Raw genomic sequence first — 12,888 nt, forward strand, 5'->3', positions numbered from 1 at the left:
CGAGACGGACAGCCAGAGCCCTCTTCAATCTGAACCACTTTCTGATGCCATGAAGTTGTTCGTGGATGGTTCCAGCTTTCATGAACAGGGAAAACGCTTCACTGGCTGGGCTGTTGTAAATGAACATGGTGAAACTGTTGACTGTGGTTCTCTTTCAGGAGGAGGGGCTCAAGTGGCCGAGCTGGTCGCATTGACACGAGCATTGCAGTATGACCAGGGGAAACGAGTCAATGTTTACACTGACAGCCGTTATGCATATGGTGCTGTTCATGACTTCGGCCCTGTGTAGAGACACAGAGGATTTCTAACCACTGCCGGTCTGCCGATCTCTCATCAACAGCAGGTAAAAGAACTTATGAATGCCTGTGATCTTCCTGCAACAGGAGCAGTTATCAAAGTCACTGGACATGCAACGGACAATTCTCCTGAGGCTGCAGGAAACCGAGCTGCTGACACAGCTGCCAGAGAGGCTGCAACACGGACTGAGACTTGCGTGAGTGTTATGGCTCTTGCTCCTCAGGAGAGTGAGACCCCCAGAGACATTTTTAAACTCTATGATGAGGATGACCCTGAAGAGATAGAACAATGGACAAAATTAGGAGCTCATAAAAATGCAGAAGGACTGTGGAAATTTAATGAGCGTTTTGTTTGTCCTGTTTCTGCTAGAACTGAACTAATGTCTTTGTATCATGGTTTGGCACATGCAGGTCCTGAAAAACTACATGCAATGATTTCCAAAACCTGGTGGTGGCCACAACTGAGGGCTTCTTGCAATGATTTTTGTAAGAGATGTCTAGTATGCCTTAAGGTTAATTCTTCTTCTAAGCTGAAAATTCCCTTAGGACATGCCCCTCGACCTCAAGGGCCGTGGACACACCTCTAAATTGATTTCATAGGTCCACTGCCCCCTAGTGGAGGTTTTACATACATTCTAATGATTGTTGATCTGTTTTCCAGATGGGTTGAGGCATTTCCACTGAGAAACTGCACCGCAGATGCAACCGCCAAGATTATGTTGAATGAAGTTTTCCCAATTTGGGGTTTGCCCTTACAAATTGATTCAGATCAGGGTACACATTTTACTGGGAAGGTGATGAAAAATGTCATGAAGTTGATGGGGGTGAGGCAACACTTTCACATTCCATTTAGGCCCCAATCTAGCGGATCTATTGAACGCACTAATTGTACACTTAAAACTTCATTGAGAAAGAGATTGTTGGAGTGGGGGAAAGGGTGGCATGCAGCTGTCCCAGCGATTTTGTTAAGCATGAGAGCCAGCCCTAACAAGACTACACAGCTCAGCCCTTTTGAGGTAATGACAGGTCACTACATGCGGCTGCCCTGGGATGCCCCCTTGCAACATGAGGGACCATCCAGGCCTTTGAAAGACGCTTTACAAAATTATCTGAAAGCTTTGGATGACAGTCTGCAAGACACACGGGTTAGTGTTAGCACACGACAAGCACTGGACAGGGGGGTTTTGGGTACAGTATGGAGACATTGGTCACAGGTGAAACCACTTGAAAAGTGTAACAACTTACTACCTCGGGATCATTAAATGTCTGTCGTGTATGTTAAAATTCTAGAATTCTAGAAAAAATGTTTTATCATTACAGATGGCTGAATCCGACGACATACTGAAGCTGCTAATTCTTCAAGAAGAAGTGCGTAGTGAGAGACGACTGAAAGTGAAACGAGCTTTCAACCGATTGGTACTTCCGCTCTCGTTGGTAGTTTTAATTCTGATCGCTTTATCATTTTTGATGTGGATTCAAATTTCAATTTGGACAGGGAGATTCCATGCATTTTCAACTCATTGGGATTGTGAGGAGACCGATAACCGTCCATCATGGGTACAATACCCATGTCTAAATTCAACTGAGGGTCTAAATTTAATTCCGACCATGTACCAAAAGGTAAATGATCGTTGTTATCGTCTGGACGGAAATGAGACAGTGACCTATTGGCTTGGTCACTCCCCAAATTATCCCGATACTACCCTCATTATGCAAAAAGGTCGGTGGATGAGGAGTGGAGGCGTTGACCTGTTTGAAGGAGATTTCAGTTCAATGAGCTGGATCCCTGACCACATAGCTCGTGAAAACATGAGTGCATGATTACCTTGAAGATAAATGTTATAATCCTACATCGATGGCTTATAATGTGACAGCCTGGATGCATTTGCAAGTGTTTAAACTGAATATTGAAACGATGTACACTCGAGCAAAGACTAGTCTGGTACCTTTAAAGTACGAGGAGCTGTTGTGGGACAATTATAAATCATTTCAGGTGAGCATGTGGCCTCAGTTGTCTGATGTAGCTATTGGAGATGAGCGGTTTGACAGGGCAAAACAATTTAGACAATTTCTGAGTCCAATTCCTTCAGTACAGGAAATCAGAGATCTAGAGTCTAAGACTCCATCAAAGGACTGTGCTAAACACAGGTTGACACACCCCATGGGTCCTGCATGGCGTCCAGTTGATAAGAGTAAGAAAGCTAACGAAGCAGAGCTGTCTCTTTGTGTTGCAGAGTTGAAGCAGGAGACTGAATACTTTCCTCGGTTGAAGGGGCAAACAGCTCGGCAGAAATTTATCACTGCATTTCTGGAACAGATAAAAACTAATGATCCATTTGCAGGTTATGAGTATTTGAATTCTGTATGGCTTAAATCTAAGGGCACTCCATGGTATACTGATTCGAACCTCCGTCTGCTATAGCAGTAGCATTGGTTTTGGCTTTTTCGGTAGGAGCAATATTTACTGACATGACGGAAACAGTGGAGGAATATGTGGAGGAAGCTTGGGAGGAGTTTGTGGCTGCGTCAGAGGATTTGGTCATGGGAGCTGTTAAATATGTGTTATATGCTTTTGGAGCTCTTTTGGGAGTGGGTGTCCTCTGTCTGTGTGTGTGGATGTGTGTTTGTTTCTGTTTTTCTTATGTATGCAGGTCTGCTTGCAGTAAATTGAACCCTTCCGAGGAGGAGAACCGACTGAGAAAACTGACGACACGCTTGGAAGAGAAACTTAAGAAGGATAACATCCATGCCCTGTTGTGAGTGGAAGGTGGGAGAGCCTTTGCGTGGGGACTGGGAATTTTTAGTATCCAGCATGTCTGCAATGAGGCGAAGAGACAAGTGTGACCCGTCAGGGAAGCATGCGTTACCACTCCACCTTCCGTAGTGACCTCACTTGGTAGACCAGACGTGGCGGTATTGGACCCCACATTGGTCTAAAACGGGGGACTGAAGGGTGAGGGTCAAAATCCCTTGGCTCTTCAGATATATATCAATACATATATATATATATATATATATATATATATATATCCTTTTATATTAATATCTATCTGTATTCTGTTGCTTAACTTCTTTAATAAATTGATGAATTAACTATATGCATGATCACATAATCAATTCTATTTTCTTATGCATAATTGAAATATACTTTGAATCATATGTGTGTTGAATGTTAGTGAGTCTCTTTTAGGAACATTCCAGAGTCTCTCTGTCCTGCACGCCGGCTGAAGGTCTTTTGGGGGATAAGCTTATTTGTGACACTCTCCAGCCTCTCAGGGAGGGGGTCAGGGGGATGCGTTAAACATGTGTTCCAGATGTATTCTGTGTTTGATTGTTACCTTTCCATGACTAATTATATGGTTTAAAGTCCTATGTAATAACACCTGAATAGTAGAAGTGTGATTTTCTCTTATTATTTCTTTAGGGAAGAAATGTATGTTATTTCAACCCTCTCCTCTGCCCGAGGAGTGAATATTTTATCTCTCTGTTTTGGTTCAAATGGCCTGATAATGTGTGCTCTGGCTCTCTTGTGCCCAGAGAAGAACTGTCGTTCGTCAGTGTTTTGTGTGTGCGTTTGACCTTCTACCTAGGTTTTGAACCAGGGGTGCACACCAGGCCGACTCGAAGACGCCCCGCGACCATCTGCGAGGTCACTTCAGACGTAAATCTCAGGCGCGGACGACAAGTGCGCTGATTAATGTTGATAGGCCATTTAACTATCTATATGTTGTGACTTTATGTTCTTTTAGCCAATCAGGAGTAAAATAATGGAATGTACGTCCTTGCAAATGGTATAATTGATGTAAGATTTTGTGTAGGGTACGAGTTAGCTTTCGATCTCCTCGTGAGACTTTGCCTCTGGCTCAACCAATTTCACTGCAAACTATTCTTCAGTAAATTTTGATTCTTTAATTGAATTTCTCGACTCCTGGTTTTCTTTCTCCATATCTGGTCCGGGTCATAACTGTTATACCCCTAACAGTATGAAAAAGGAGGAGACAGGAAGCAGTGACACACTTTATTTTTCTGCCTGCAGCACTGTATGCAGTCTTTTCTTATTTCACTCAGTTCAGTATTCAACACTCAATAAACAAAATTCTTAAAATAATAAAGTTCTCAACACTCAGAGACACACATAAGACACGTCAACGCTGCAGACTTGTGTCGATCTCTCTCTCTCCCTTCTCTGGCATGTTCTGCTGTTGTAAGGAAATTCATGTCAACCAGCTTGATGAGCCACACCCCTCCCTCTCTTCCACAGACAGACACATGACCACGCCCTCATCCCCACATACCCCCACTGCTTGACTCAGACCGGGGCAATATCCGGTGTGCCAAATCCCTCCCCCTATTTCTGGAGAGAAATGTAGCCACAGCCATCTGCAGCAGGTGATCCCTGCATTTGTATCCTTCATGTGGTGAAGCCACTGGAGTGGGGTGTGATCTGAACAGAGGGTGAAGGCCTGCCCCAGCAGGTAGAACTGGAGGATGAGGACCACCCACTTGATTGCCAAGCACTCCTTTTCAGTGGTTCTGTACTTAGTTTTGCTCAGCGAGAGTTTACGACTAATGAACAGCACAGTTCGCTCCTCCCCCTCCACCTCCTATGAGGTGCCCCCAGCCCTCTGTCAGATGCATCTGTCTGCAAAATAAAGGGGAGAGGGAAGTTTGAAGCATGTAAGCGTGGTCCCCCACAAAGTGCAGATTTCACTTTTAGAACAGTGGATTCCATCCACTGGACTGGATCGAGAGCCCCTTTTCGAGTGATATCAGTCAGCGGGCTGGTGACATCAGACTAACTAAGCACAAACCTTAGATAGTAGCCATCCAGCCCTAGAAACTGTCTTATCTCCTTTTTTAATTTTTTTAATTTGGGGACGCACCTGCCCATGGCCGAAGTGGAACCCCAGATACCGAACTTCCACTCGCCCAATTGTGCACTTCTATGGGTTGGCCGTGAGCCCTGCCCACCACAGCTTAGGGCAGCTCTCAGATGTTTCATGTGCCGCCGCCAATCATTACTATAAAATATGATATCATCTAGATAACGGCTGCATATGCCGTATGTGGCCTGTGAATTTTGTCCATGAGACATTGGAATGTGGAGGGGGCCCCGAACAAACCGAACGGAAGTGTCACAAATTGGTCTTTTGTGGTGGCCGGTGGATTTACCAATTGACTACCTGCAAACTTTCCCATTGAATGTCTGGCCAAAGAAATGGGCCATTATCTGGTTAAGTGTTCTTTTCTGTCATAAATGGCCTTACATTGGATTATGGTAAGCCTGGAAAAGTGCTTCCTGACTGCTATTTAGGACTAATAACTGGACCTCCCTAAGCATGGAGGAAACCTGGGCATTGGACCGCCCAGCCTCACGGGGGCAGGAATGTGATGGAAAGAGGAGCTGTGCGGAAGCAGGGTTTTGGTGTAGGAGAGAGAGAGAGAGAGAGAGAGAGAGAAGAAGACAGAGAGAGAGATTCCGGATCACTGCTTCCTAGAAACACCGCCATGAAGACCTCTGCCTCCTGAATTGCTTCCTCCAGAAATGCCGGACGGTGGCACCGTGTCGGCAGAAGTGCTGTTTGCTCTGTTAGTGCAGAATGGCTCTCTTCAAGTCAGCATAAATGAGGAGGTTGGCTGTGGGTAGCTGTTGGGCCAAAAGCTGTACTTTCCCGGAGAGTAGTGGCAACAGTCGGGCCGCCCACTGGTCAGGGGGCCATTCCCACACCTCGGCTGACTTCTTGAAGAGGTCAAGGTATGCTTCTGGATCGTCGGCCAGCCCAATTTTGACAAGGGTAACTGCAGCAACAACCCCCTCATATCTGATCAGGCTCCGGAACGCCTGTCGGTCCTCCGCTTGGGTCTGGATCAGGAGTTGAAAATGCTGCTCCTGCTCCAGCCGCAGCTCAACGAGGGCCTGATGCCGGTGAGGGAATAGATTTTTCTCTAATGAAAACAGAAAAGCTCCAGCACTGGAGCATGCTAAATTGATTGTTCATTGCTTGGGCAAAAAGGAAGTAATCACTGTACTTTTTATTACATAATCATCAGCATTTGGAAGCAAACTTTTACATTGTTGTCCAACATGAGAGTTAGGAGAGGACATCTGCATTCAGCTTTTTCTTTTAATCTGAATTTAACCAGAGAAATTGAGACCTTAGTCTTTGGAGCAAATAGCAATAAGAATAATAGGTCTCTTGTTCTCTGTTGCATCTGAATGTGCCTTCTATTGACTTCCCCCCTTGGAATAGCAAGATTCTTGGTCACAATAGGATCCTAATACAAATTCTAGGCAATGTTTTGCGTCTAGGCCAGAAGGAAGTGTTCAGTTCAGTTCAATGCATCCCGCAGCACCACTGACCCATGTAACAGGGTCTAGCAACAATGCAAATACTATTGGTCTCTATTTTGGGCAAGACTTGGGTGGATCAGAGTCAGAGATTGAATCTGACTTCAGGTCATGTAGTTGCGTAGTTGTACAGTAACCCAAACAAACATGGTGTATAGGCTTCCTGGAGAGAATGAAAAGGGAAGCATTTGGGTGTAGTCGTTCCATCAGAGTAGCTTACAAAGCTGTCACAATCAAGTGGCAAATACTTTTCAGTGCTATTCAATGACATGTTTTGTTCTCCCACTTTACTTTAACCAGTGCTCAAAATTACCTTTTTCCTACACCTGCTCAGAAATGTTTCTTAATGGCTATGATATTAGATATATATACACCGATGAGCCACAACATTAAAACCACCTGCCTTATATGGTGTAGGTCCCACTCATGCCACCAAAACACCTCTGACCCATGGAGGCATGGACTCCACAAAACCTCTGAAGGTATCCTTTGGTATCTGGCACCAAGATGTTAGCAGCAGTTCCTTTAAGTCCTATAAGTTGTGAGGTGGGGCCTCCATGGATTGGACTTGTTGGTCCAGCACATCCCACAGATGATCAATCTGATTGAGATCTGGGGAATTTGGAGGCCAAGTCACCATTAATTCTTTGTCATGTTCCACAAACCATTCCTGAATTTTTTTTTGCAGTACTGCAGGGTGCATTATCCTGGGAATACTGTTGCCATGAAGGTATGTACAGTGTCTGCAACAATCTTTAGGTAGGTGGTGTGTGTCAAAGTAACATCCACATGAATGCCAGGATCCAAGGTTTCCCAGCAGAATATTGCCCAGAGCACCACACTGCCTCCACCGGCCTGCCTTCTTCCTATGGTGCTTCCTGCTGCCAACTCTTCCCCAGTTAAATGACGCACAAGCACCTGGCAGTCCACATGATCTAAATGAAAACGTGATTCATCAGACCACACCACCTTCTTCCATTGCTCCATGGTCCAGTTCTGCTCACGTACATTGTAGACACTTTTGGCAGTGGACAGGGGTCAGCATGGGCACTCTGACCGGTCTGTGGCTATGCAGCCCCATACGCAGCAAGCTGCGATGCACTGTGTGTTTTGACACCTTTCTATCGTGGCCAGCATTACGTTTTTCAGCAATTTCTGCTACAGTAGCTCTTCTGTGGGATCGAACCAGACGGGCTCCAATGACCCTGTCGCCGGTTCACCGGTTGTACTTACTTGGACCACTTTTGGCAGGTAGTAACCACTGCATACCGGAAACATCACACAAGAGTGTGGGCAACACCAAGCGTTAGCTTGGTTTTTGTGAAGCAAAGTTCTGAATCTGACAAAGTACATGCAAGTCAAGGACTTTTTGCTTATAATTCTATTGTGTACGGCCATAGATATGCTCATTCATGACCTGAGAAAGGTCTTGCAGGCCAGGCTGGAATCAGTCATAGTCTCTGACGTTAAAAGTAGTTAGATGCCCTGGTTGAAGCTGGTGACATGCGAGTGGATGATTTCTTTTGTGCAGTCAGAAACTTTTATTCAGCATCTGTGGATTTCCTTCAAAATTGGAGCCGTTCATTGGAGAACACAGAAAAACTTGAGCGGGCCCTAATGAGAGACATCCCAAATTTAATGAGTGAGCTTGCGCAAAAAACATTGTCACTCGTCACTTCACTGAGTGGAACATGAACAAGACGGCTGTGTCTGAGAGATGGACAGATGATTTTCGAGCTGGTGAGCAAGACCATCAACTTCGGAGTCTTAGCCAAGGTTGTGGAGTTTGTTTTATGCCTGCCTGGGACATCTGCATCTGTGGAGCGTGTGTTCTCATTAATGAACGCAGCATGGGCACCGGATACATTTCGACTAAGTGTAACAGTTATGAAGGCAATGCTTTTCATACGTCTTAATTTTGGACTGGACTGCTCTGCATTTTACGATGAAGACAAGCGCACACTGAGAATAAATGCTGAGATTTTTAGAATGGGCAACATTATTTAAACAATATGTCATGAATATGCAACAAGAAAGAGTGTTGTTGTACTACATGCTAATAAACAAGCTTTAAAACTCCTCTCTCCTCAGAGAGCTTTACAGCTGTCTGGACTTTCAGTTAAACTCCAGATAAATAAATATCATCACCTCTTTAAAGCAGAGGGATAATGAACATATACAGTTTTTGGCCCAGACTTAATTGCTCTTTGATTTTATGAAGTAGATTTGACACAATAAAATCTGGAGAAGGGGATACAGAGAAGAACTGCCTCTCTCCATTCTGTCTGTGGCAACTGTTATCTCATTCTGAGAGATCAAGTGGAAGTAACACATTGTACATAAATGCACACAATATGCATAAACACCCACACAAACAGGGACCATATCAGTCATGCACAATCATTTACAATTTCTTCTATTTCCTCTCTCTCTCTCTCTCTCTCTCTCTCTCTCTCTCTCTCTCTCTCTCTCTTCTCCATATGTCTTTACTTAAGTCTCCCAGCTGCCCCCTGAGGTCAGTATAATTGGACCCTCATTTCCTGAGCCGAATCGTCTGGCTTCCTATAATGTACTCAGTTCTCCTCGTGGCCTTGTAACGTTCGAATAGGTACCAAATGCAAATAGCCAAAAAGCCATGGCCATCAGATAAAAGTTTATGGCGACAGACAGAGAACAGGACAAGAAAGTTTAGGAGCATGTTTTGAGATAACATCAACAAATGTAGACGTTTTACCCATTTGACCTGGAACACTGAGAGCTGGTTGGCACTTATCCGATTATATTTTGCATACTGATAAACTAAATATAGCACAGATAAACATTAATTTCTATTGCTGGCACACCTTCTGACACTTAATGTATGGACTGCTGCTATATTTAAAACAAAAATTATTTTATGATATCACTACACTGATCAACTTGATGAGTCTCTGCACAATGATGGTATGTTATTGTAAATGGCTGGTGCTTTGAACATGCCATTCACATTCCAGATTGTTTTGATAATGCACTAGTTCATTTTAATTTGATTGCTTGCATTTGAACAGTCTCTAGTCTGGCAACAATAGATCTATGACTCAGCCACTGTTTTTCCTTTTCCACAATTAGCACATGACAAAAAGGCTTTAACGATCTTACAGGCCTTACCGCACTTATCTCAGGAAATGAAACTATCACTTTATTTTAAAATGATATAATTTTAGAGTTGAACAAATATGCTTTTTTCTAATCCAGTATACAGCCATTTTGTTTTTTTATAAAAATATGATTGTATTTCCAGAGAGTTTTGTCAACCTGCAAAGGCTGAAACGTATCAAAATAATTAAAGCAATAAGCTCCAAGTAAGGGGTATAAATCACTATTGGCTTATTGCTTTGATAAAATGGTGGAAACGGCATGATAAAAGGCACCAATGTTCAATAAAGTAAAAATAAAAATATGAATAATAATCTGAATAAACAATTCTTCCACCAATTGATAGGCAAGTTCCTTTATATTAATTATCTGTAATATACATATTACAGATAATTAATATACGCATATTATGTATAATTATCTGTGACAACCACAAACTGTAGAAGTTTGTGGTTGTCAAGCAACGAACCAACTTGTCATATTAATAGAATGCACGGTTACAGGTGTCAGTTTACAGTCATTTTACTTCAGTAACAGTTCTGGACATGACTCGTCTATCACAAATTATAATTTTATGATAAAAACTATGCATTTTCAAATGTTCATTTGTGTTCTGTATAGAACCCTAGGGTTTTTCTCAACAACACTTTATGCCAAAAATTTCTCTATAAACCAGTTTTATATGAATTAAATAATTAATTAATTACATTAAATTAAATAACACTTTCCCCTTCTGTCACTCACTCGAAATTGTGTCGATGTAGTGACACTAGAGTTCACTCTTGGGAGCCATGAAACACTTTCAGATCTTTGAGAAAAGGCCAATTGGATTTGGCAAGTGGAATTTCCATGCCACTCCCCCAGACATAAGGATATAAAAGAAGGAATGCCCACTCTCGTTCATATTTTTTCTTCTGAGCCGAGCGGTTGTGTATCAGCATGCTGAATAGTACTGCTGTTCCATTCACCTCTGAAAGAAGCGTATGCCGTTGGATATACGGCGCATTCCAACGGCTTTCTCTACTTCTGCACGATTACTGCAGATTACGCCCCTGGATGCTTCGACAGCGCTACTAAAAGAGTATATATTTCTGAAAAGAGTATATTTTCCTCTATCAGAGCATGCGTCTTTTTAAAGATGCCTTTTCCGTCTTTGTTTGATTCCTGGATGCGGTCGTTATCTCTCCAACTCCGATGGCCAAGGGTGCTGCCTCATGTGTAGGGGCTGCGATCACACTGAGACATCGTTTGAGGATGGTTTGTGTTCTCAGTGCGAAGACATGACCATGGCAACAGTGCGATTATGGCTTTCCTTCTTCCGAGGGAAAGCCACTTCAGCCGCCCTCCGCACTGCGCCTTCTACCCATGGGTACGAGGCCAGACCAGATGGCACTGGCGGCGATTTTTCGTAGTACGGTCTCCCTGTCAGCAGACCCGTGTCTCCCTTGGGCAATGCTCTCTCTGCCCCCGTTCGCTGTGTTTGTAGAGCTCCTCCCCTTCGAAGCAAGACCTGCCACCACGCCTCTTTCATGTGCAGCTGGTGAGTTTAATACATTTCATGCAGAATGTATGCTTTTTAAGTTTCACATTTTTGGTCACCACATGCATTGTTCTGCAGATAAACATCATACACATCTGGGATGGCATGAGGATGGCATGAGGATGAGTAAATGATTAGAGTTGTTCATTTTGGGTGAAAGATTCCTTTAAGAGTTCTATATGGAACCTTTAAAGGGTTACAAACAGAGGCGTTTCCAGCATTGAAGGACATCCGGGGCTTAGCCCAGACCATTTTATTTTCACACTAGCAACCACTTCTCTGTAGTCCAAAGCTGGTGAGAGGGTATTCTTTGAGTTTTGCTCTGGCTGGGCCTGTTTCTACAATTCCTAAATCTTCCACTCTAGTACTATCCTCAACATCCTCTCTCCTCCCTGATTCATCTGTGATGCAAAAGAACAGATACAGCACATAACTTATTGCAAATCAGCTTCAAACAACTAATTAATCAAGTGCTACATATGTCAAATTGTAGACCAATACCATTGAAGAAAATGTACTGGGAAGAGCAGATCAGTGGGATTGCCCTAAGATCTATCATGATTCTTGTATATTCATGTATACATTACCATAAAATCATCACAAAAGAGTTATATTATAGTGAGTAAAGTGAGGTAAAAAAATATTGTAGTTTATATTTTTTGACATAAATAGTCAAAATGATGTATACGATCCTAAATTAAAGCAATACATGAATAACTTTAGTCTAACTTTAGAGCTACCAAGTTGCATCAGTCTATACAAGGAGGCTACAAGATGTAATGGCAGTCGGTAGTGGACCTCTTGAGGTTTAGCCTACTGTGGGTGAAAGCCAGCAAGATGATGATCTTCAGACTTTAAGGACAAAAACAAATGTGAATTCTTACCCACTGACTTCTTTCGGAAAAATCCCCAAAGCCTCATTTGCTTAATTTTTGCTGTCTTTCCTGCTAATTGCCGTTAACTCGCCACTAAGTAACGTTAGTTGATGTGAACGACTGTGCAAGCTCCTCCCCTACCTGCTGCATATTCAACAGAGAGATAGAAACGGAGTCGCCCATAGGCTACCGACAGCATTACACTCAAAACATTCGGGGCTGAAGCCCAGGCAAAATCGGCTGCCGCCGCCACTGGTTACAAATACAAAGCAAATGATATTACCCTTTTAATCTATTTACAGTAGAATAAAACTTGTTGGGTGGGGAGGGGGTTGTTCGATGTCCTATCGTGGTACCATTTTGTGGTCCGTTCTGCATAACGCGGTGGCTCATTTTTGCTTATTCGCGGCCGACCCACTGGCCCACTCAGTTCTCACAATGGCCAGTCCACCCTTGATCGGCCCCAAGTACGTCGGCCCACCGGTATGCCAGACTACCAGTCCATCCCTGCATAAAAATCCAACACAAATTTTAACATTAACATTTTCCTTATTTTGCTCCTGTTCCAAATCACATTATCTGACTAAGCAAATCTGCAGTTATTTGTGCTCCCTGACTACACAAGTATGTTAAAGGGAATCTGGACATGCCGTGATAGTTATCTTGAACAGTTGGTCTGTCTCACTTGCTCTC

Source organism: Xyrauchen texanus, chromosome 30 (genome assembly GCF_025860055.1).
Source record: "Xyrauchen texanus isolate HMW12.3.18 chromosome 30, RBS_HiC_50CHRs, whole genome shotgun sequence".
In the NCBI taxonomy this organism is placed as follows: domain Eukaryota; kingdom Metazoa; phylum Chordata; class Actinopteri; order Cypriniformes; family Catostomidae; genus Xyrauchen; species Xyrauchen texanus.